We start from the raw sequence: 23,563 nt of genomic DNA, 5'->3' as shown, positions 1-23,563 counted from the left end.
AGGGGATCCATGCAAATAAGTGTGAAATTACACTCTAATCAGTCATGTAAATCGCACTGGTTCTCAATCTGGGCATCATCATGGCTTTGTACTTGTTTAGGAAATGGTGTGCGGGTGATGGGTGAGCTTTAGGGAGAGAGAGAGGGAGAAGGAGCACAGGGAAGAAAAAGACAATAACAGAAGAGTTTGACAAGTAGCGAGGATGTGAAAAACACTCAAGAACGCCTCAATTTCTCAAACCTGAAATCATTTTTTCTTGTTGGATTCGGATTTTTTTTTAAATTCAAACCATGATCCAAATTGTAACAGCGACGCACACTTGGAAGCACAAAAGGCTTCCTGCCTCTTCTCCGATGAGGGAAACAGAGAGAGGATGGAGGACGGAACAAAATATAATTGTGAAAGTTTTGTTTGAAACCTGAGCAGCGACACTGACACCGGAGCATTTGAAGTGGATTTCATTTTTTGTTTTATCGGGGGAAGCAAATTTCAAGTTCTGACAACAATGATTAAAAGAATCACGGCCTTCCCCGGTTACAAACGCTTTGAAGGTCAACTTTTTTAAACTCATCGATTGTGAAAATACAAAAAAAACAAATGTCAAGTACCGTCTAGAGAGCTGAGGGGATCGTAAAAAAAAAAAAAAAAAGGTGTGAGAGGATAATAATGGCGCCCAAACCAACATGCTCCCTAAAGTGGATCCAGGCAGGCACTAGCAATGCGTCCTTGCAGAGAGCGTGCAATCTTCTGATTTCACCCGGTGTTTAGAGAAGGGCGGTAAAGCTATATCTAGAAAATCTCACAGCGTCAAGCAGCCATGCAATGTTGTGACATCTGTTATCGCATCAAACTCATGGATGCATTAAGTGGCCCGCACAGTGTGTGTGTCACAACATTTAACACCTGTAGCACACAGCAGACACACCAAACACATGTTGGGGAAGGCTGACGGTAAAGAGCAGGGAGTTATGAGGTGCTGACAGGTATCAAATGAAAAATCATTTTTCTACTACGACAAATGGAATTATAAATATTACATTGGTGATGTTCAGTGAATCCAACATGTGATCATTCAGACACTTCGGCTTGTTCTATGTTGTGTATGCTAATTAAGGCCGTTTTCACACTTGACTTCTTTTTTCTTTCGCCTTTTGAGCGCTTATGCGTGAGTGTTCTGTAACCTTAGCAACGTGATCTAGTCTGCGGTGCAACCGCGCCGGAGCACAACGCATCAGTTTAGCGCAGAAAAGAACAAACGGGACGGGAAGTCAGACACCGATACAAACATTAAAACATCCGGTTTATTTTCAGAGTAACACCCTCCCTTTTGACGGTTCAGAAAAACGACCGTTCGTGTGTTTGTTTACGTGTTTGTAAGGTTTGTATTGAGTTTTATACCACGTACATCGTATTATCTCGTGCTGTCGCGAGTGAATCTGTTAAATTACCGCGGAAATTGCTTTGTCTCCGTGCTCCAGCTGTGCTCTCCGTGCTGCGGACTGAGAACGCAGCCGGTGGTTGTTGACGGATGAGGGTGCACGGACCCGTAACAGACCGGAGCGGACACGCAGTGCACACATATCTGGTGGAAGTTTGCCGTTTTTGAGCACTGGTAACTCGGGACGTAGGTTACTACTCGTCCTGATCGGTCAGCTGTCACCTTGACGCGCTTGACGTCACCCAGCGCTTTTCTGAAAAGTTGAAATAATTCAACTGAAAAAGGCGTCGGGCGCAGCGCTTTTTTGAAAAGGCGTCATCCTTTTTCCTTTTTCCACAGGCTCGTATGTAAAAAAGGCGCCGGCAGTTGAAAAAAGAAGTGAAGTGTGAGCACGGCCCTCCAGGGGTCAGTTTGACAACTTCCTGAGCTCTTTAACAGCCAATCACAGGACAGAATGACAAAGCATACATGTGTTGCCACCAAAAGTCTAATACAGCTCGTGTTCCTTGTGCATAGAACTCTTAAAAAACACATGACATCATCAGTCATCACACTGAACATAAGGTCTCAGATCTGTTTTTCTGTAAATTCATTTATAGTTTCCACAGACTCTGATTCCTGCCCTTTGACTTGAATGTTGTCCAATAAGAAGAAGCCCCCCCCCCCCCCAGTGTAGCTGGAGGCCGTTGAGCCACTTGAAGACGGATTAAGAAGCCTGAACTGCAGTAAATATGTCCTTTGACAACAAGGAATAACATTGACTTCACATGACAGCCAGTTGGTTTTAGTTTGTCGGGGAATGACTGCGGATCCAAAACGAGCTCATTGAAGTCATCGCACAGACGAGATTTATTGTGTCTCCTGTTTGAATCCCACAAGCTTTAGCACAACATACCGCCCTGTGTGTGTGTGTGAGAGAGAGAGTGTGTGTGTGTGTGTGTGTGTGTGTGTGTGTGTGTGTGCTTGTATGTACATGTGTGAGTGTGTCAGCATATGCATGTCGACAAGCCGGGTGGAAGGAGCGAGAAAAAAAGGCGAAGCACGAGAGGAGCAGCACGATGAGGGATCAGGATTTTGGCTCGAATACAATCTGCGGAGGAGTCACTCAATGAGCTGACAGCCGTCAGTGGATCCTGGTGGGGGGAGAGAGGAAGGCTGAGCCACTGTGGTCAAACACACACACACACACACACACACACACACACACACACACACACACACACACACACACACACACACACACACACACACACACACACACACACACACAGAGAGACTCCATCAGCACCGGGGGAGCTCAAACAGACAGATGGGCTAATTCGTGACTGACTGTGTGTTATGAAACATTATCTCTGTGTCAGTGAAATCAAAATAACATTTTGGGTGTAAACGCCGAGCTTGTAGCTGCCAAGCGAACGCCACATGGCCGTGATGGATGCATATGGAGCGTGATGCATGGCCCCTCGGAAGGGAAAAAAAAAATAAATGTTTTGTTGCTAAACTGCTGCAGAACACTGTTTATGGAGTCATCGGGGGTGAACTGCATGCAGCCGTATATGTTTGCCAACCCGCAACCCCCCCCCACCACCACCTGCCAGTCGCCAAAATTAAGCCATCGAATCAATTTCAAGAGTGTGGAGGGAAAAAACGCAGCCCATTACCGGCCGTTGGATTTTTTATTTGCTCTCTATTCAAAATTAAAGGCTATTGACAGATTGTTTTGTTCTCTTTCAGCCACTCCAACGCTTAAGAGTGGGGATAGGTGGGTTGCATTTTAATGGCCCTGCCCCTTTAATGACACGCTACAGAGCCACTTGATAACCCCCCCCCCGCACCCCCTCGCTGGGTGTTTGTGTATGCGGGGAGTGCATCGCGGCTAACTGAACCTGGCTCACTGCTCTCCGCGGATGTTTTGTTGTCAAATAATGGGAGAGTGATGGGGGTCCCTACCCCGCTGCGAGCCACCGCGGAGATTAGACAGATCTTCACACTGGACGATTGGTGAAATTTATCACTGTCACTGGGTGCCAATCCAGGCTGCTTCAACCCCCCCTCCCCTTCCCCTCCTCCTCCTTCTGCTCCTCCCTTCCCCTCTCTCTCCGCTGCCCCACCTAAACTGTTTGTGGTGGTTTCTCGTTTGGAACCTGCAAACCAGTTGTCATGTGTACTTTCCACTCCGGTAGTGATAGCTTTAAGCAGCGCCTCAGAAAATCAACCCTCTGCTTCATGCTCCTCTGCACAAATGCTCATCGCGTTCTCTGTCTGGCCTGCATGGGAAATTTTGCACGCGGGTGCAGGATGTGTGTCGGTGTGTGTGTGTGTAGGCAACATGTGATATGTGACAGGTAGGCTTATAATACCTCTACCTTTACTTTTCTTATCAGGCCACTTTCTTATCATTTCTTCAGATGGATTTGACACACACAAAAAAAAAACGCTGACTGATGATGGAAAAATCCATAAATTTAAATCCAATGTGTGCACCTTTTTCTTTTTTTTTTCTTTTTAAAGATTTGCTGTGCCTACAGAAAATGTATTTTGCATAATGCATCAAGTGTGTGTAATTATAAGATCACAAAAGAATAACATCCAATCTCGTATTTTCCAGGTTCAATCTCCATATGTTTTAAGAGCCAGCTGACGTAACACTCGGGGGAGGGTGGGGGGGGGGGGGGGATACCAGGCTCTAAAACACTTGATTTAAAATGTTATTTAGCTCGGTGATAACGTGCATATGTGTGCAGAGTAGAAGCCGGTGAAGCATCAAGCAAGGAAGGGAAGATTTCTTCCTCCCTTTAAGTGAGTCGAGAGGCCACATTTCTCAGCCTGCAGATTTTGATCCCTCTGAAAAGCGCTACTTGGAATTAGCATGCAGAAGAGAGCGCTGAAAGGTGCCTTGGCCCTTAACTCAATCTCTCCCTTCCCTCTCCCCCCCCACCCCCTCACCACTGCTCTTCCTCAGGTAAAAGTAATGGATTGTAGCTGGCTCTGGCCCTCTCCGTCCTGTCAGCGTCACGCCTGCTAGCACAGCCCAGCCAGCCGGCCCGGGCGGGGAGGCCAAAGAGCTGCAGGCTCTGTTATTTAGCGTCCATTCCTCCGCAGTCACACTCACTAACTCTGAGGCCAGCTGTCCAAGCACACCGGGGCCTCGAGGATGGCAGCGCCCGCCATAACTGAGAGGTGACACCCCCCTCCACGTTCTTTAACAGATTGCCACCTCGGGCCAGCATATATCTGAATACCAATGAAGAAGAAAAAAAAAGAGCCTCCTTATTGCAGCGACAGACGGGAACACTGAGGTAAAGTAAAAAGAGACATATGTTATTACAAAAAGAGACTATGGTGAAACTTTCTGAAGTCATGAGGTGAAGATATAAAGATATGTGTACTTTTAAGTCTGCACTAAATGATATATCTCATTCCCTATACACTTTGTCCTTACAAGTTTTGGAAGCCTAAGATGACCTTTTATAAAAGCCTTGTTTTGTCCGAGCAATTGTCCAAAACGTAACATTTCAATTTAGGAGGATGTTGAAAACAAGCTATTTGCCAGTCTCGATTAAAGAATTTGAACTGTAGGAGTCATGTTTAGGAGTTATGAAGTGTAAGAGCTCTTATTTATGAAAACACTGTAATTGACCCATCTGTCACATAACTGCATTTTTCTAATTATCATGTTAATTCAGCATCTTTTGCACTATTCACCACTGCACTGTTTCATATTTAGTCATGTAAATATTAGTCTTTTCTCATTGTGTTTATTGTTGATATTTAATGTTGTACCTGTACATAAGAGAGCACAGTTCACCGAAGTTAAATTCCTTGTGTGTGTAAGCATACCTGGAAAATAAATCTGGATCTGATTCTGAGCAGGTGTCACCTTTGGGTTCAGGTCATACACTTTATATCGTAGGTGGGAACTTTCACTCGGGGTGTCAGGTGTTGGAAAAATGTATGGACGATTGTTTGAATCTTTGCATATGGAAGTTATGAAGAAGAAGAAAATATTTGGACTGTATTCTTTCACAAGACGCTCAGGAGCGAAGCCAAAGCAAAGCGCCTCAATTAATAAACCAGCCCGTCTATGTCGCCCCTCAGCGGCCAAAAGTTTAGGTTAAGCCGCGATATGAACGTTTTTATTTTTATTCTAAATTCACATTTTCGACCGACTGGCCTCTCTATGCATGCACAAATGACTACGTGGGTGCACCAGTGGCCTAGCGGTTGGTTATGTACTGTTTGTTCATTAACTTTCAGCATTAAAAACGTTATTAAGCTGAAATGTGACAACAGAGCTTTTCTGTTAATACAGCTATGAACTTGACATTTCTATACTGACGTGTGAGCGTTCATTTATACATAAACATCAACCTGCCCATTCCCATGCAGAGGGAAGCAAAGGTCCTTGCAGTGTAATTGGTCCTGACAGTCACCCAGCCCCTTACACTGCGGCACCCCCCCCCCGCGTTGACGGCTATGTAGATGTCGAAGTGAGTATATGTGCAGTGGGATGTGCAAGTCGGAGTGAATGTTGATGTACAATCAGTTGCAGGAGTCCCTCAGCGAACTGACAGCTGTCTGTGGATCCTAGTGAGGAGCAGCCAGAGCGCTTAATGAATGTGAGCTGCCATGAGCTCAGAGTCTCAACCAAAACAGATGAGCGCACCAACACACGCTTTAAAAAAAAAAAAAAAACACCCAGCATGAACTGCACCGCAACGACAGCCAAAACGGGTTGAAAAAAAACCCAAAAAACGACACCTAATTTAAAAGTGATCTTTGAGTAACTTCATAACAATTACAAACAGTGCTGCAGCGCTGAGTCATGGTAGGTTGAATGCCAATGAGCAGCGGCGTGTCATCCACAAAAAAACAAGTCTGGCAACCGGCACTTATGTGACTTAAAGTAATATATCAGTTCCAAAAAGGACAAACTGTCTGTGCCCACCAGTGCATCAGTTAGCATTTTAAAAAAAAAGCTAAATGATTTAATATCTCTCGGGGAAAAAGGCTGGAAGAATTGCACAGTATCTGAATTGTAAAAAAGAGGAGCAGACAGAAGCTGAAGCTCAGACAGCGATGTGACAAACTGAATATATATATATAATGTGTTAAAAGGCGCTAATTGGAATGAAAGTGTACAATGATCCTCCTGTAAAGAAACATTTGTTCTTTTCCCCATTAGAATAAAACTGCACAGCAGTACACCCAGTTAAAAAAGAAGCTATTTAAATGTGTTTCACAGCTGGACAACATTCAGAAAATTACAAAAACAACCTGCATTGCTGTTTTCCTATAATGACTTTCTATCAGATGTTTGAGTGCGCCATAACTTTAATATCTTTTGTTCCAGGAGGGCGGTGGATAGGACAGCCCCTGCATGAACATTATATTTAAGCATTAATGCATTTAAAAAAAAAAAAAAAACACTGGGTAATGTAGAGAGACAATGTGTTCTCCTGTAGACGGTTACTAAAATAGATGGACTGTATTTATATAAAACTCAATGCCACTCTGGTTGCATCGTATTCATTTCTACAATTCACTTAGCAGACGCTTTTATCCAAAGCGACGTACATCAGAGAGTAAGAACAACACAAGCAAGGATCTAGAAAAAAGGGAACAATGTCAATAAGAGCAAACGATCAGCTTTGAGTCTGATTGGACACACAGGTGCTGACAGGAAGTGACCAGAGGCAAAGCACAACATTGAGGGCAGTTCTTGAGAGCTCTAATCAGTATAGAAACCATCTTATAAGTCGTCGTTATCAAACAGAAACCATCGTCACTACCATCATCATCATCAATAATATGGAGACCATCATCATTAAGTTAGTAGGTATTCATGAAAGAGCTGGGTCTTTAGCTTTTTCTTAAAGGTGCAGAGGGACTCTGCAGATCCAATGGAGTTTGGAGTTTAATCTGCTGGCTTCTGGTTTTTTCTGCACTCCCAAGATTTACCTTTATTCAGTTTTGGCAAACACATCCGAATATGAAGTTGCTTCCTGCAGTGAAGCTGAAACTGATTGATATATATAATGCATGGATCAGGCACAGTCTACCCCTCACATTCAAAGACATGGGAATAGTATGTCTCTGTATTTTATCTGTGATAAACACAGTTGCTAAGTGTCCTCACATAGCAATGACTATAAATTAAAGATGCACCGATTGAGAAAAATCGGGGGCCGATGCCGTTACCGATCTTTGAAGAAAAACAGTTTCGCCGAAATCTGATTTGGATGTTTGTTTCATGACTTGTCTTGGTGTAAGACTCCCAACAACGACGACATTATTTGTCATGTTTGACAGAGAAAACAAGTCAGAGTTTGCTGGAAGCTCACTCAAATTTCCCTGAAAACAGAGCTGGCCAATCAGAGGGCAGTAGGAAGACGTGCCTTAAAGAGACAGTACCTGAAATGACGCGTTTCAGGCAGAGGCTGAAGTTAGGGATTTTACCGACGCCAGTATGAGATAAATGAGGAGGTTTTTGAGCTACACACCGCGCAATGCTACTCAGCAGGTGTACCAGACTGACATCATTAATGCTGAAAGTGAGTATAATAGATCTCCTTTAATGTATATAACAATAGAGCCAGTGTCTAAAACGTGAAAAAGAGCCTTTAGTATTTTTACAATGGAGACAACTGCAGCCAGATACATCTGAGAGCCAAAAGCAGCACAGAAGAAGAAAAACAAATACTCCCTCAATAGAACCCACCAGATTCATCCTATTTTCTCCAAACTCAACTCCAGTGTAGTGAAGTGAAACAGGAAACGTCTGCACTCACTTAAGGTGACAAACAAAAAGCACAGTCCATTAGAAAGAGCACGCGGAGACATACTGCAGCATTAACAAAGGTAATTGTGTTGAGCGGCACATGTGTTTTTCATTTCTCCTTCCACTGCCTCTATAAAAAAAAAAAAAAAAGGCCACAGTCACGCAGCAGCTGCAATCATATCACAAGACAAAATGAATGTGAAGAGCTCGCTGTGTGTGCGTCTGCCTTCCACGCCGCCTTAACTTCTGCTCTGCCTCCTCGCTGCCGGGAAAAATTAAACCGCAGTGTGCGGTAATGGCAAAAGTGAAAACAGTCCCCATTAAATGTGATAATAAGCTGAGCGTGATAATAAAACCATGTTCGGGCAGGGGGGGGGGGGGGGTTCACAATACATGTGTCGTTCAACAAGATGTATTAGTTCAGGTAGTAATTTGTCCCTGCGAGCTGTTTTTAATGGATCTGCGGAGACGAGAACTTCCGGAAACTTGCATTAGAAGAGCCGGCGCGAGCTTGGAAGTGGGACATTAGCGAGGTTTAGATGTTTCCTGGGCAATAATGGTAGGGGAGAAAAAAAATAAAAAAAATGCATCATCTCACAAACAACAGGAAGTGAGTTGTACTTCCAGAGAAAGCTTGGCGTCGGTACATCTTAGCCGCGCTCATCCATTTATTCTGTTTGTACAAAAACACATTGCAGATTGGCCCTGTTTGCTAAACATGGGTGCTGTGTACAGATTACTGGCATCGTCTTACACGAGTCGTCTCTGCCAACACTCACAGTTTCTGCAGCATCAGTCCTCAGCTGTTATGTGCGCTTGTTAGTCTGTTAAAAGTGTTCATTAAAGCACAAACACGGAGTCCCTTGATCGCTGGGGGGGGGGGGGGGGGCGTTCAGACACATGATCAAAAACCACTGAAGGCAACTTCAGGGGCCTGATGACAAGTAGCCATAAAAATGTAAGTCAGTCAGTGGCATTCAAATATGCCCCCCCCCCCCCCCCCCACCAACACCACCACCACCTCCAAAAAAAACCTTTTGTCATTGTGTTTTTGTCATTCAGATGAAATTAGTATTGATGCAGGGAAGATGGAGCATGTAATGCAAAACCCAAAATGATTGATTATTGAAATTAAAGCTCCTGTGAGGATTTTTTGGCCAGTTATGAAACAGTCTGAAATGAATACAGATTCATCTTTCCATCAGCATACAAGACCATCAGCATCAAGTCTGATTATTTCTGTATAGTTCTTACTTATAACTGAATCTGCTGCCAAGAGGTAGGTGTCACTAATAGACAAAACGATGGAGCTTTTTTAGGCTCAGTTTCAGAGCGCTTCTTGTCAGCGCTCATTGTTGCTAGGTTACAAAAGCTAACTTCTGCTTCCCTCGGTAATGAGCGTTAGGTGTGCTTTAGATAGCTCCATGTGCTTAATATTTACATGCAAGTAATGTAAATATGTCAGGTCCTGGCAGTAGCAGCAGCTCTAGAGCAGGAAACTGTACCCTTGAAAAGACGAGTCGAACTAGCGACTCCTCGGCCAGTTGTTGAGAAAGCTGATATCAGAAGCCCCGCCCCTTGTTGATTTTGATTGGTCAGGGAGGGAAAAGTGACATTCAAGAGCGCCCAGCTGGGACTTTGGTTTAACTAGTTTCAAATGAGAGCATTGGGCGTGCAGCGATAAAAAACAACTACATTACGTTTTATACTGAAAAAAGAGCGCCGCCAGCACACACTAAAAAAAAACACATTCTGTGGACACAGGCCCTTACTTACACTATTCAAAGACAGGATGAGATAGGAAACATCTACTCAAGATCAACAAAGAGAAAAGAGGCACTGTTTTGTCCACAGGGGTCGCCAAAATCAAAACAGAAGAGAAAGTTTCCCGCAGGAGCTTTAATGAATGATGGAGGGTGAAAAGAGCCTGTTTTCAAAATGTCAGGAGGAGAAAGTCGTTTTTTTTTTTCTTCCAGCATTTTCAGAGCAAAGAAACTCGTGTAAAGTACAGAAACATATATAGTCTTCTTCTGTAAACTGTAGTAGGCCCGATCTTAATCTCCACCCTCAGCCTGATAATCGACCCTTATGGACTTTAACGGCGTCAGGAGCTGCGGTGTGTGAGTTGCTTGAGCGTACGAGGGGTTTAAGAAACGAGTAATGGGACGCACTGTCATGACATCACAAGTTGCCTGGAAACAAGATACGCCATCAAATAATACAGGAAAAAAATACCTCCTATCTTAAGTACTCACACGCTTACAGGGAACGCCACGCACACACACACGCACACACACACACACACTCTGTGAGTCTGTGCGGGTGGAGTTTGGGATTTAACCACACTGTTTGTACTTCTTCAGAGCTGTTAAGTCATCGAGTGGATGTTAAAACGTGTGATGAGACTGCAGATTAAAACGACTTTCATGCCGCCGGAAACGGTCGCATATTTGTTCTATTTGCAGATAGAGAAAGAAAGAAAGGAATATGGTAATATGATAACAGATGACGAGCAAACAGAGGCAGACAACACCCGAGCGCTGACTGACCCCCCCCCCCCCTCCATCTGGAAGCGAAACACTGCAGCTTAAACTTCTTTTTCCGTCGCCCCTGAAAGTCTGTCCCTCAGCCGACACGCCGCCATTTTTTCCCCCCTTAAAAATTGCCCGATACGCAGAGCGGCAATGACACTCATCTCGGAATGTCATCGTGGAGCGAACAATTAACAGAGCAGCAAAAAAATGTGAGGTCAGATATAATTAACATATGTGCTGCTCAGCTATAATTGCTCAAGTCGAAAAGCAACTAATTAAATCATTCAAAGTGAGCCATGCAGACAATGACTGACTGAGTTTTCTCTCTCTCCACATCTGCAGGAGCCGGTACGTTCTGCTCCTCTCCATCACACCACCCATGGGACCACCGCCACGTATTCACACACACACACACACACACACACATTACATAAAGGAGCAATAAGACACAACGCTGGCAGAAACAGCTCAAACTGAAGGGGGGATCTACCTCGTCTACCTCGATGGAGAATCGGCGTTCAATCCCCATGAGCTGGGTAGAGATCTTTCATCTCTGCCTTTATCTGGAGGAATCACAGAAGTTCAGTCACATGTGTGAGGTGCTCCTAAATGACCGCGTCCAGATCCGCTCATTATGATACATGCGTCGCGTCGGCGGGGGCCGGGCCTTGTCAGACCCGAAGGAGGTTGGGAAGGGAGCGGGCGTTAAGCGAGTGGCAGGAGCATTATCAGTCTATATTTCACAAGTGTCAGCGGGGACTTGTCCCCGTTTTCGTCCTCTGGGTGTCATTTATTAAATGAAGGAATGAAAGGGATGTTTAAGGTAGAGAACACAGGGCTGCTTGGACGAGGGATTATGCATTGTTACAGGAAGAGAAAAATTGCATTTATACGCCGGGTGTAAATCCAGGCTCCGGGGGTTTTTCCATTAATTTATAGTCCTGACAACTATTCATGGTCACATACATCCAGCATGCTATGGGTGAAGACTGAGGAGTATTTATTAAACCTGGACAGGTTTCTGGACAAATCACCCTATAGGCTTTGCAGCAGTGTTAATGTAGTGTTGGGATTCCTGCCATCTGATCTGTGGATTGTGTTTGCTTTGCTTTTGCAGAGCAAATATGACAGGAATCGGTGTAGCTGCAACACATTTGACATTTCTGACCTTTGGAGGGAATGGAAGGGAACTGAGAGGTCCATTACAAGAGGACCCAAGGTAATTTTTACAACAAAACAGTCCAAATTAAGTGACAAAACATGCCGTTTGTAACCGACCTCCAGGACATCACAAACACATGTTCTGATCTCGCACAGCTCGGGTTCATTTTGCTAATAGCTTGACGCACCAAGCGGACTTGAATGCACTTGTGGTTTGAGATACTTGGTTTGAGTAGAGGGAAAACCCTGGTTAGTGTTTGGTGCTTTGGTCAGAACTTAGGTTCAATTTACAGGACTCTACATTAGAGCTGTGCATCTTCACTGGTCTTACGATTCGATTACGATTATCCAGTCAACGATTCGATTCGATTCGATATCACGATGCATCACGATGCATCCTCAATTTTCTATATTACTGCACATGGCTACTTTTTCATAAACAGGAAAAGCAGTCTTATAAATATGAACTCCTTTTGTATAATTTAAAAAGTGAGTTAGACAACAATGTCATTATCAATATCTTTACATTGTAAGTTAAAATGAATACATTATAGAGGTAGCCTACAGTATAGGCAATTTATGTTGTTTTCTGTCACAAATCCCTCTGTTAGCCTACGTTACTGTCATTACACACCACCGTGTGTGTTTAGGTAAAACAAACTCACTCAATGCTGCGCAAAACAAGTGCATTTAGCGGTTAGCAGACGCTTTTTTCTAACCCTCATCGGCATCGATTACGTCCTGTCCCTGCGTCGGTGCATTAATCGTCTAGACTGCATCGCGATGCACCGATGAAATGATTAATTTCAACAGCACCTACTCTACATATCGTATTTTTCTGACTTCACCACAAAAAGCTGTGAGCCCTGACTGACAGGAATCACACTTCCTACAACCATTAGAGGTCTTTGTCATGTCAACTAAAACAAGCACCAATTGGGGCATATTCCAAAGATAGACTGTATAAAACATGGACACAGTCTCAGTGACGTCACCCATTGGTTTCTGAAGAGGCGTTTTGAAGCTGAACTACGGTGGTGGCCATATTGGAAATGCTGACTCTACCTAACCTTCAGTCAATCAAGTAACAGGCAAAGAGGTGGAGCTATAAGCAGCCACCAATCTGCCAACTCAGCCACGTCCCTGATTATGCTAATTCATGAAAAACTCACAGGCTTAACAAAATCAAAAGAGAAAATCTAAAAGTGTGAAATAAGCTATAGAGGCCAAAACCATTTTTGTAACAGGTTGTGAACCTGTTTGTTTCTGCTGTAAAAATTGACATTGTAATATGCGTCCCAATGGGGATTACTCTGCTTTTGAGGCCAGCTTCAAGTGGACACTTAAGGAACTGCAGTTTTTTTTTTTTGCACTTCCACATTGGCTTCATTTTTCAACAGCAGAGGTTGCAGCTTGATTCCAAAGCAACTTAAGTCGATGTTTTCTGTGGATGACCAAAATCATCTACGGCTATGGAGAAGCAGCACCAATAGAGCTGTCCTAGTTCTGTTATGTAGAGGTTTTTTTTTTTTTTTTAAATGAAAGGGACAGGAAATGATGAATAAAACCATGCACAACCAAGAGCAGCCACAGCACAACCTCTACATGACCATTAAGCTTCTCTTTACACCAAGTGTATTCCGCTCGGCTACTTGTGACCAAGCGCTGAAAATGAAACACTAGGATTCTCTAGTCCACCGAACTTGAATATCTTTGGACCATGAGTGCAGACCGGAGCACCCAGGGGAGACCCACACAGGCGAGGAGAGCGTTCCGCCTGCACACTGGGAAGGGAGGGCCACTGAGCCCTTCCTGAGGATTTGTTTCTGTCAAATGAAGAAAGGCGCTGGCAACTTCTGACATTATGTTCTCAGCGGACCACGGATGAGGTCAGAAGCAGTATATCATCTCCCCCCCCCCCTCTCCTTTTTCTTTGGTGAGACTCGGCTACAGAGTGCACCGTGTCTTCTTTTCATAATAAACCAATATGCTTTCAACCTGTCTAACCCCGGGACTGAGGCCTTCCTTGAGCAAATTCAAAACACTTTGCGTGTACTCTCGTTCTTGACATTTAAAACCACATGAAAATGAAAATGGATCCCAATTAGAGCCGCGGGAAGCGCAAGACCCTCTCGGTTCTCGTGGTTACCAGCCGGTTTAAACATCCCCCCCCCCCCCCCCCACACACACATCCGTGAAATGCCTTGAAAATTGACCTTCTCGTTCTGAGAGTGGCGATAAAAGCAGCCTTGAGTGGCCTCAGATCAAGCTATTTTGATCGTCGTCTGTGAGGATGAAAATGTGAGTGGAAAAAAATATATAAATAAGGCAGTGTAAAAAAAAAAAAAGAAAAAGGGAGCATAATCACAGAGCGCATTACGGCAGAGGTAGCGCCTAGCACTTAAACGTTCCACATAGTCTCCGTGAAGAAACATGACATTAACCACCGGGTATTAATGTAAATCACAGGAGTGGAAGACGCTAATAGCCACTTTGAGACAGGTGATTATTATTGAGGCGATTGACATTGTGTACGGAATAAAGTCTAAAAATATAAGAAAATAATGTGAGTGCATCCTACAGAGCTCTGACATAAACATACAGGGAGCGCTGTAACAAGCTAACGTGAAGGGACGGAGGAGGAAAGAGAAAAGTATGCTATATTTAAACTTGAGGGTGCCGAGGCAGGGGATGTCGGTTGGATCACCTGTTGAAGAGCATTCATTTCAACAGGGGGGAACAAAGGTCAGCGTCCGCGCTGGAGCTTTGATTGGCAGGCGGGGGAGCTCGATGCCCCACAGCGGCGGCCCAGCGGAGCGGCAGCCAACGGTGGCGTGTGGCTTGGCCGGGGCCACATTTCTGACTCGATGCTGACTAACTGAGTGTGTCTGCTGACAGCGTGTCTGACTGATAGGATCGCCCCGGGAGGCTCTTCCAGGGGCCCTTTCTACAAAGTGTCTCTGATAGGCCAGGCCCGTAGCAGTCGCCCCGCGAGGGGGCCCCCGCCGACAAATTAAATTTAAGCCCCGCTAATGCAGAGCGTAATCATAGAGCGAGGTGGTGATAAATTTTTCAACGGGGTTACCGTGGGCGCAGCGGCGGTGTAGAATCTGAGATGGCAAAAAAAAGAGAGGAGGAGTGGCGGCGGCAGAGAGAGAGAGAGAGAGAGAGAGAGAGAGAGAGAAATAGCCGAGTGTGACCTCAGCTGTGCTCTGACAAAATCATGCACTCAGAAAGCCAAGGACTCGTATGAAAGAACAACAATAACACGCCATTATGAGATGTAACATTTTTTTTTTTTTTTTTTTTTTTTGAAACGACGACCTGCGTTTCCAGAGGGAAATTTGAAAGAAAAAGCAATTTCACATTAAACTATCTGACACAATGCAGGTCGGTGGAGTAGAGGGAAGCAAGAGGAGGAGGAGGAGGCAGATAGCGAGGAGCGCGGCGATGTGAATGGTTGGAAGGGTGGCAGTGGCGGCGCTGCTAGTGGTGGTGATGGGGGGGGGGGGGGGGGAGTTCAGGAGCTTCCCTAACAGCCATTGGCCGACTGGAGCGAGACACACACACACTCACACACACACATTCCCCCCTCTGCAGAGTTAAAAGGGATGGAGTGGATGAAATTTCAAAGCCTCCCCTGCAGACACACCACTCTGCTTTGCACACATCAGCACTGAGATGTTCAAATATTCAACTCTGTCGTTCCAGCCCTGGTTTCATCTCCTGTAACGCTAAATATCAGACATGGTTCTGCTGTGATTAATGAGAAAACTAACCACCAACCCCTCCCCTTCCAACAAAAATACAAGAATGTATGCACGCTCTTTTCCAAACGTTGCTTTCTCTTCTCGTTTCTATGACGCTAAAAAAAAACACAGCCCCTTAATTAAAAAAATTGTGTCTTGGAGTCGTATATATTTCCCATGATTACTTGCTGCAGGCAAGTAGAAAAGAAAGTGAAAGTCAGTGCGAGATAAGAAGGGAAGTGGCAGACATTCACCTATTAAACTCTGCTCACTTCCTCACGGCCCCGACAATGCTGTTCTTATTAAGCGGACACATGGACATCGTTATGAGACGCATTTCAGCAGCGTAACAAAAGGAGACAAACTCCGCTGCCCTTGTAGAGACAATAGGGAGCCCTCGGAGCTGCAGCATGTTCAGCTCATCCCTCCTCCGCTTTTTTTTTTTTTTTTCTTCCCTGACTTGACAGCCTTGATTTGACCACTTGTCTCCTTTTTTCTTTACAAGCATCTTCGCACAGCCGACGCCTGTGCTATGAAACCCAAAAGCGCTGTAATTATATTCCAACGTACTGAATCGAGTGATGATCCTGAGCTCTCTTTTTTTTTTTTGTTGTTTTCTCTTCTTTTTGCTTTTTTTTTTTTTTTAATGTTGGCAACATCTTTGTTGCTAAGCAGTCGTTGCTGTGGTGATTTTTTTGCGCTGCACTTCCCAGAGATCACAAGTCGGTCAAAAGAGTGTGGCCGGGAACGGTGACGTCTTCCTCGGGGTGAATTTGGTGAAAGGGAACTTTGACTTCTCTCACTTTCTTTTTATGTGACTTGAATGCTTCACACCCTGTTTACCCCCCCCCCCATGCACTGGAAGCACGAGGTGAACCACTTCTTCTTGTGCATCCCAAGATTTTAAAAAAAAACATCCTTCTTTCAGCTTTATAAAAAATAAGGTCAGAGAAAGCAGTGTTGGGATGATGTATAGCAGTGATAAAACTTTACTGATGGAGCACCTTTCATGCAGGTGGAGTCTCTCAGAGTGATTTAGGAGGGAAAAAAAGAAGAGGAATTAAATCAAGCACGTTTAAAAAAAAAGGGTTCAAATCCAGCCTGAGTAAAATGAAGCAAAGAAATGGATAAAAACAACAACATGCACCACAAGCAACGTCAGGTTGGTGTATGAAAAGCAAAATGCACAAGGAAAACCTAAAAGAGGAACATAAGAAATTTGAATAAACACATGTTCATTTGTGTTTCAGAGTTTGCATCTCTTGAAGCCTCGGGTCGGAAGCTCCCACTTTAAAATGCAAAGTTTGGAAAGTGTGTAATAGTGAGTTTTTAGAGATCTGTCTGCAGAGAGTAGAAGGAAACAGAATCTCATTAAACAATGGTAACATAGGGAAACATGCTATGATGAAGCCTTCCTTCAAATGTAAACTACATAGTCGACACCATGCATGCAGATTTCTAGCCGTGGTTAATTTGCAACCTGTGTCCCCTTTTGTTTTCGACAGGTGTATTTTTATGGCCTTTATTTTAGAGATAGGACAGTGGATAGAGTCAGAAATCAGGGGCAGAGAGATGACGACATGCGGGAAAAGAAACCACAGGTCAGATTCGAACCCGGGCTGCCCGCTTGGAGGACCTTATATATGGGGTACATGGGAGAGGCACTAACCACTAGGCTACTGACGCCCCAGAGCTACAGGCTTCTGGGATTAAAACAGAAGCATTTGACATCAGAGAATTAGGAATTTGTAGGCTGAGGCTCAAACAATGTGAGGCTAATGAAACAGTTTCAAATCAATCCTTAAAGACACTGAACGCCTGATCAGGACAGCTCAAAGTGCTGTGATATCATCTCCTTCTTCTTCTTCTAGTAAGATGGCACACTGCAGACTTCTGAATGAATCGTTCTTCAGGGATAGTTTGGTTTGACCAGTGAATGAGTTTGAGATTAAAACCCGAGCATGTGATTTCTGATTCGTCCTTAATGTCCAACATGTGGGCCATGATGTTCACATCATATCATCTCACATCCACTTTGCTGAAGCCTTCTTTTTCATCCCCTTCCTGAGCGGAGATCTCTAACAATAGATGGAGTCAGGTTCACCCTATCGACTGGTCTACCACCACCACCACCTCCCACCCCCCCACCCCATTCCTCTACTAGTATATGTACTCAGACGCACCTCCAGAATCACTGTCGCTCTCTCTGTGAGTAATTACAGCGATTAATGCAAGGCCGGAGCTCGCCTCTGGCTCTGGACACTCTATCAAGACGCGTGCGGTAATGGATGAAAGTAGATTCTTAATAGAGAATCCATAGTGTCTTAAAAAAAAAAAAAGGGTGGGAAGAACAAACCGGAGCGTATACCTTTTTTAAACAGGACTGACTTTACCCACAATCCTCTTGGGGAGGAAGGGATCGTTTACTGGGCTCGAAACAAGAGGAAAAAAAGCGGTCAGGTTTTTTTGCCCTTGTCGCATGCGCTGACCTCTAAAAATGGACAACAAAGATCATATCGCGACACCAATCCGAGCGCCAACAGCCCTTTGCACAAATTGATTTAGCCACCCAGAACTCACTCCCATCTCAATGAGGTGGCAGGATGCTCGCAGCATATATCACTGTCACACAAGCACCCTCTAGTGAAATGTGATTTTTATCTTTATGAGCTTTCCCCCCCCCCCCCCCCTCCCACCACCGCCGCCGCCCCCGCCGCCGCCACCGCCACCACCGCCACCACCGCCACCCCTCTTTCAGCACAGCATGTAGCAGGCTTGTGATAAGTGATGAGAAATAAAAGGTTGGCACATTACGCTAATACAGGTGCTCTGTGCGCATATGGGTGCTATCACAGAGGGGAGGGGAGGGGAGGGGAGGGGAGGGGGGGGTGACATTGTTGTGGTCCTGTGCATTGGGGAAAGCGGCTGGCGTGGCAGCAGGAGGGGGAGGCTGTGCTATATGGCTCGTAGATCACTAACGTGTGGGTGAGAGTTGTCACCAGCCCAGCGCCATGGCTGCGAAGCACAACATAGTTTATGGCGACACAAGCGCTAGACGTATAAGCATGAATCGTGGCCCAGGCAACAATGAGGAAAAAGTGCACTAAAAATAGATGATAAGCTTTTTTTTTTTTTTCATGCGCTCGCCCCAGAAACAATGGCTGCTTTTGATTTTTTTTTTTTTTTTTTTCATGTGTTCAAACTGCCGTACAAAAGGGAATGAGGAAGCTGTGTGTAATGACTGAATGGGGCCTGTAGTAAAAAAGGATCAGGATAAATACAGCTTCGGGTTGCCTGAAACTGTTCCCCCCTCGCTAAAGGGCTGCAAAGACACGATAAATGTTACACTTTCAAGTGTCTTAATGCACGAAGATAGTCTGGGCTTTTCTCTCCTTTTTTTTTTTTTTTTCCAACTGACAACCTCTGTTACACAGTTAATTACAGCCAACTGCAACACAGGCGCTGTGTCAATTATCATCTGCTTTAGCTCTCTCTCTCTCTCTCCTCCCGATGGATATTTTTACTGCCGCGGTTTCCACTGGTAAAGTTTCTACCTTCTCTTTTTATTGCTATTCTGCCCAGGTTCTCTGGGCTGAATTACATTCAGGCAGACAGAGCTGTAAAAACAGAAGGGATTTAAAGGATTCAGATTGGTGGAGGGTAACCTAATCTTCCGTAATTGGGGGGAATGGTTCTCATTTATATCAGCCTACTTTAGAAAAGCGAGCTCATCGGGCAGGCTGCGATCATCTCCCGGCATTTTTATTCGGGCGATTCATTTTCATAAAAAGCCGGGGGGAGGGGGAGGGGGGGGGGGAATGGAGGGTCGTCGCGCTGCGGCTAAACGTACACACATATTAAACCTAATCATCATCATTGTGAATCGAAAGCGCTACTCTTACTTCGCAGGTCCGGCGGTAGATCGCGTACACAACATAAACGTCGCACAGAGATCTCCCCCCCCCACACCCCCCCCCCACACCCGCCCATGTGCCGGTTGTGCCTGCTCGCTGGAGTGCTGCGAAATACAACACATAACATTCTGGGCTTTTCGCAAAAATGGAACTAAAATGGTAATCCTCTGCCAGGCGAAAAACGTTCTCGCCTCGCCAGATGCTTAGTTCTGAAATTTGCCTAATTGCCACGCTCAGATCAATCCCTTTAACTCTGCCAGATGAATCTGCCAAAGTGTGTTCCGAGCGGTTTTCCGTTGGCCCAATATGCTTTTCTTTTTTTTTTTCTTTCTCCTCCTGACTCTCCGAGAGATGTTTTTTTTTTTTTTTTCCGGTCCCGGTGACTTATCCCCACAGCTCCGATGCATGTTGAACCCCTGCTGACCTGCATGCCCATTAGCAATGGCGTTGCAGTTGAGGGCACCAGGCCTATCCATCTCTGCCTACACACACACACACACACACACACACAGAGTACACCCACTCTTCATATGGCTCAGACACATGCCGTGGGCGGACTAAATGCGGCCCTTTGATCAAAGGGCAGAGTGTGGGAACGGACAGTGACTTACTGACCTTCACTTACACACACACACACACATGGATGCACTAACACACACACACACACATCCATAAACACCCTGTACTCATTACGGTTTATTCCTTTAAAAAAAACAGTCAAAGTTTTGGAGTTGAAGCGTCTCCTCCTGCAATTAAACACAAACTCTCCCACTTATTGCAAACACACACACACACACACACACACACACACACACACATATGTGGGCACAAATGTTGATTGAAAAATGCTAATTTGTGCAGCTGCTACTGAAGTCATTAAAACTAAAAAGGCATATTATGAATGGCACACGCAATATGCTTAGCACATCTTGGCGTAGGTATGAAAAACCAAAAGACAAACATCCACTCCACGACTCATCATCGCCCATCTGCACACACACACACACACACACACACACACACACACACACACACACACACACACACACACACACACACACACAGGATGCAACTGGCAGGCATCATGAGAGATGACTGTTTAATGGGAGAGTCCTCGTTCCCAGGATGAAAAATAGAGCGGTGTCAGTTCAAAAAGAAGGAGACAGAGGAGCGGTGCCTCTCTTGTGGTGAGTAAATATAGAAAAGTGACGGATGAATCAGAAGTTTAGTCAACAGAGGAAGAAAAAAAAAAAAAACCTTGGTTCCAGCTGCCCGGCTGTCTGATGAGCTGCTCCATGCTTGTCAACAACATCACCTATCAACTATCTACTCTACAAAAAACCAAAGACCCGCCCCCTTCATCCCTATCGGCAATTCCTCCATCCTCGGAGAGAAACACCTCCGAAAAGCAGAACGGGATGCTCTCACAGTGGCGGCAGCAGCAGCAGCAGAAGCAGCGGTAAGCTCTCCCCCCCCCCCCCCCCCCCCCTCCTTGTCTCCCTTCTCTTTCCCCTCATCGCTTCTCTCTCTCTCTCTCTCTATTCCCCCTGCCTTCTCCGTCCTTCCTTTTTGTCTCCACTTCTTCTTTCTCCTTACATGCCGGCGCTGCTGCTGCTGCTGCTGCTGCTGCTGCCTCTGCCGCGTTCGGCGCCGCGGATGCAAACATAAAAAAAGAGGCAAAGAATATGAAAAAAAAAAGAAGAGAGAGGCAGAGAGGAAGAGAGACAGAGACAAAACCGAAAGGCTGAGGAGGGGGGGGGGGGAATAAGGCTCGGAGAAGCCGAATTAGCATGAGAATACTCACAGTTGTTGTTGTTGAAGGAGAAGGCGCGGGGATGGGGAGAGCGCGGCAACCGGTCCCTCCGTCAGATACAACCTGCGCACACGAGATTGAAGAGGGAGAAAAAAAAGAAGAAAACTAGGCTGTGAGAGCGGCAAAAAGGGTAGAGGAGGAGGAGGGAGGAGGAGGAGGAGAGAAGAGCAGGACACGGAGGAGGAGGAGAAGAAGAAGAAGAAGAAGAAGAAGAAGTGGAGGGAGGAGGAGGGAGCAAGAGCATCCAATGCACAGAGCCCAAATAAAGAAATAAAGGATTCCTCGAGGAATGTGTGAGTGTGTGTGTTTGGGCAGTGATGGTGTGTGTTGTCATGAGTGAGGAGGGGGCTGAGGAGGTAGGTTGTCTTTGGGAAATATAAAAACACACACACACACACACACACTCACATGCGGGGTTGCACTTGGGTGCGCAATCACATCTGACAGGTCTGATCTGCGGTCCACCTACCTCCTTATCGCTACCTCACTCTTCCAAGGCACTGTTCTCTCTCTCTCTCACTCTCTCACTCGCTCGCTCACTCTCCATCCCTCTCTGTTGCTCACACTGATGCCGGAGAGATTCAGCCGCTACAGGGGGGGGGGGAGCTATATCGCCCTCATCGCTGTGTGTTACAGAAAGAGAGGGGAGGGGGGGGGGCACCGGCGGAATCTCCCGGCCGCCCACGCCACCCTGCCCGACATCCAACCAACCAACCAACCCCCCCCCCTCTTCCCGCCTGAACACAATCACGAACTGCGCACGCTTTTCCACCTCAAAAAATGTACAGAGAAGAGAAACGCTTCAATTGAATGAAAGCAATCCCAGCGGCATTGAGGCAATTATAGAGGCTGCTGGCGCTGTTTTCAGCTTCTTCTTCCCGTCTTCCCCTCCTCTTCCTCGCCCCCCCCCCTGTCCTCTCGCGGGCAGGTGGAGGGGGTCTACTTTCCCTCCCTTTCGCTTTTCCTCTGCAGCTTCAGGCATATGCCACTATTAATGGGGCTTCTGTCAGTTCAGCTGTTTTTGGTCAGATCACTTCAGATGTTCTGCCGCCTTTTGTTTTGTTTTGTTTGTTTTACCTGCTGGTGTGGTGAGGTGTAACGTGAGAAAAATGATGCACTAACTTTTGTGTGTGTGTGTGTGTGTGTGTGTGTGTGACCCTAAAAAATGTTCAATGCTTTCTTCTCAGCCCCAGGTCATGGCTCTACTCTGACATACACATTAGTTTCCACTTCCTGGTACCCATGATACACCTGTTTGTTTTGTTAAGTTTGAGAAGTTTGTGTGGTTCGGGTAAGGCGAGAAACGACGACCTAGTTCACGAGATCGATCGATGCGTCTGCTGAAATAAGAAATCTACGTTGTTTCACACGTAGTAGACCAGCCTGTCTGATGCTAATGCTAATCAGAATTGGTTTAGATTTACCGGGTAAAATGTGAATTATCGTATGATCCAGTAGTTCTCAAAGTTTTTCTGTAATGCCCGCCCTTTGAGCGGGAAAAAACGCCCCCTGAAACATAAAGTCGTGTGACTGACAGCTCCCCTATCCTCTTAAATTTTGTAGAAAACATTTGGGAAGGAGGACTTGTTGATGAAGGTATAACACTTATGGGTGCTTAGAATGTATTACATCATAAATTCTCATCACAGCTCCACCTATTTACAATCTGTCCTGGTCTAATCATCCTGTGTGGGTGTACAGAGGCTTTAAAGTTCTAACAAAAGGAAATGTTCCACATTTAAAATACAAAGAAATCGACCAACAGCCTCTTGAAACACAACCTAAATAGTTGAACATAAATCCTGTCTCTGACGAAAGCAATCATTAGGGGTGGCCGATCACATTTTTAGGGGGGGCACCAATTTAGCCACGCCCCTGTCCAGGTCACCCCCTAGTGTCTCCTCTTTCATGTAACCTTGCCTTAACGGGGGCCGCACCCCACAGTTTGACAAACACTAGTGTAATCCAATCCGAGGTACATAAACAAACGCTGAACGTAAACAGACGAGGCTGCTACACTTTTGTCAGCCTGAAAAAAAGAAGCTTCCAAACTCTTGACTCCAAACTCCACCTTGCACAACCTGACAGCCACATTCAGCTCCAGAGGTAAAATATATTAATCCCTCGCAACCTTATCTGGCCTTGCAAGGCTAGTGCGGCACGGCACAACACA

The 23,563-nt window shown here is 45.4% G+C and overlaps 1 protein-coding gene and 1 long non-coding RNA gene across 7 annotated transcripts in view; both read right to left on the bottom strand.

The window, feature by feature from the left end:
- LOC132953909 (RNA binding protein fox-1 homolog 3-like) overlaps window positions 1–22,037 on the bottom strand; it is a 284,754-nt gene extending 262,717 nt beyond the window's left edge. The window contains exon 1 of one of the 6 annotated variants that reach the window (XM_061026273.1): window positions 21,382–22,037. The gene's annotated coding sequence lies outside the window, so the exon portion shown is untranslated. The remainder of the gene's footprint in view (window positions 1–21,381) is intronic. The other 5 variants (XM_061026275.1, XM_061026269.1, XM_061026267.1 and 2 more) reach the window with 5 other exon arrangements.
- Window positions 20,416–21,327, bottom strand: LOC132954191 (uncharacterized). The gene is made up of 2 exons (XR_009665729.1): window positions 20,629–21,327; window positions 20,416–20,566 (listed from the first exon to the last, which is right to left on the bottom strand). It is a non-coding gene; the product is annotated as an uncharacterized LOC132954191 (long non-coding RNA).
- Window positions 22,038–23,563: the final 1,526 nt, after the last annotated feature.

This window comes from Labrus mixtus, chromosome 20, assembly GCF_963584025.1.
Source record: "Labrus mixtus chromosome 20, fLabMix1.1, whole genome shotgun sequence".
NCBI classification, from domain to species: domain Eukaryota; kingdom Metazoa; phylum Chordata; class Actinopteri; order Labriformes; family Labridae; genus Labrus; species Labrus mixtus.
Note: the sequence above shows the minus strand (reverse complement) of the source record. Positions and strands in the feature narration are given on the sequence as shown.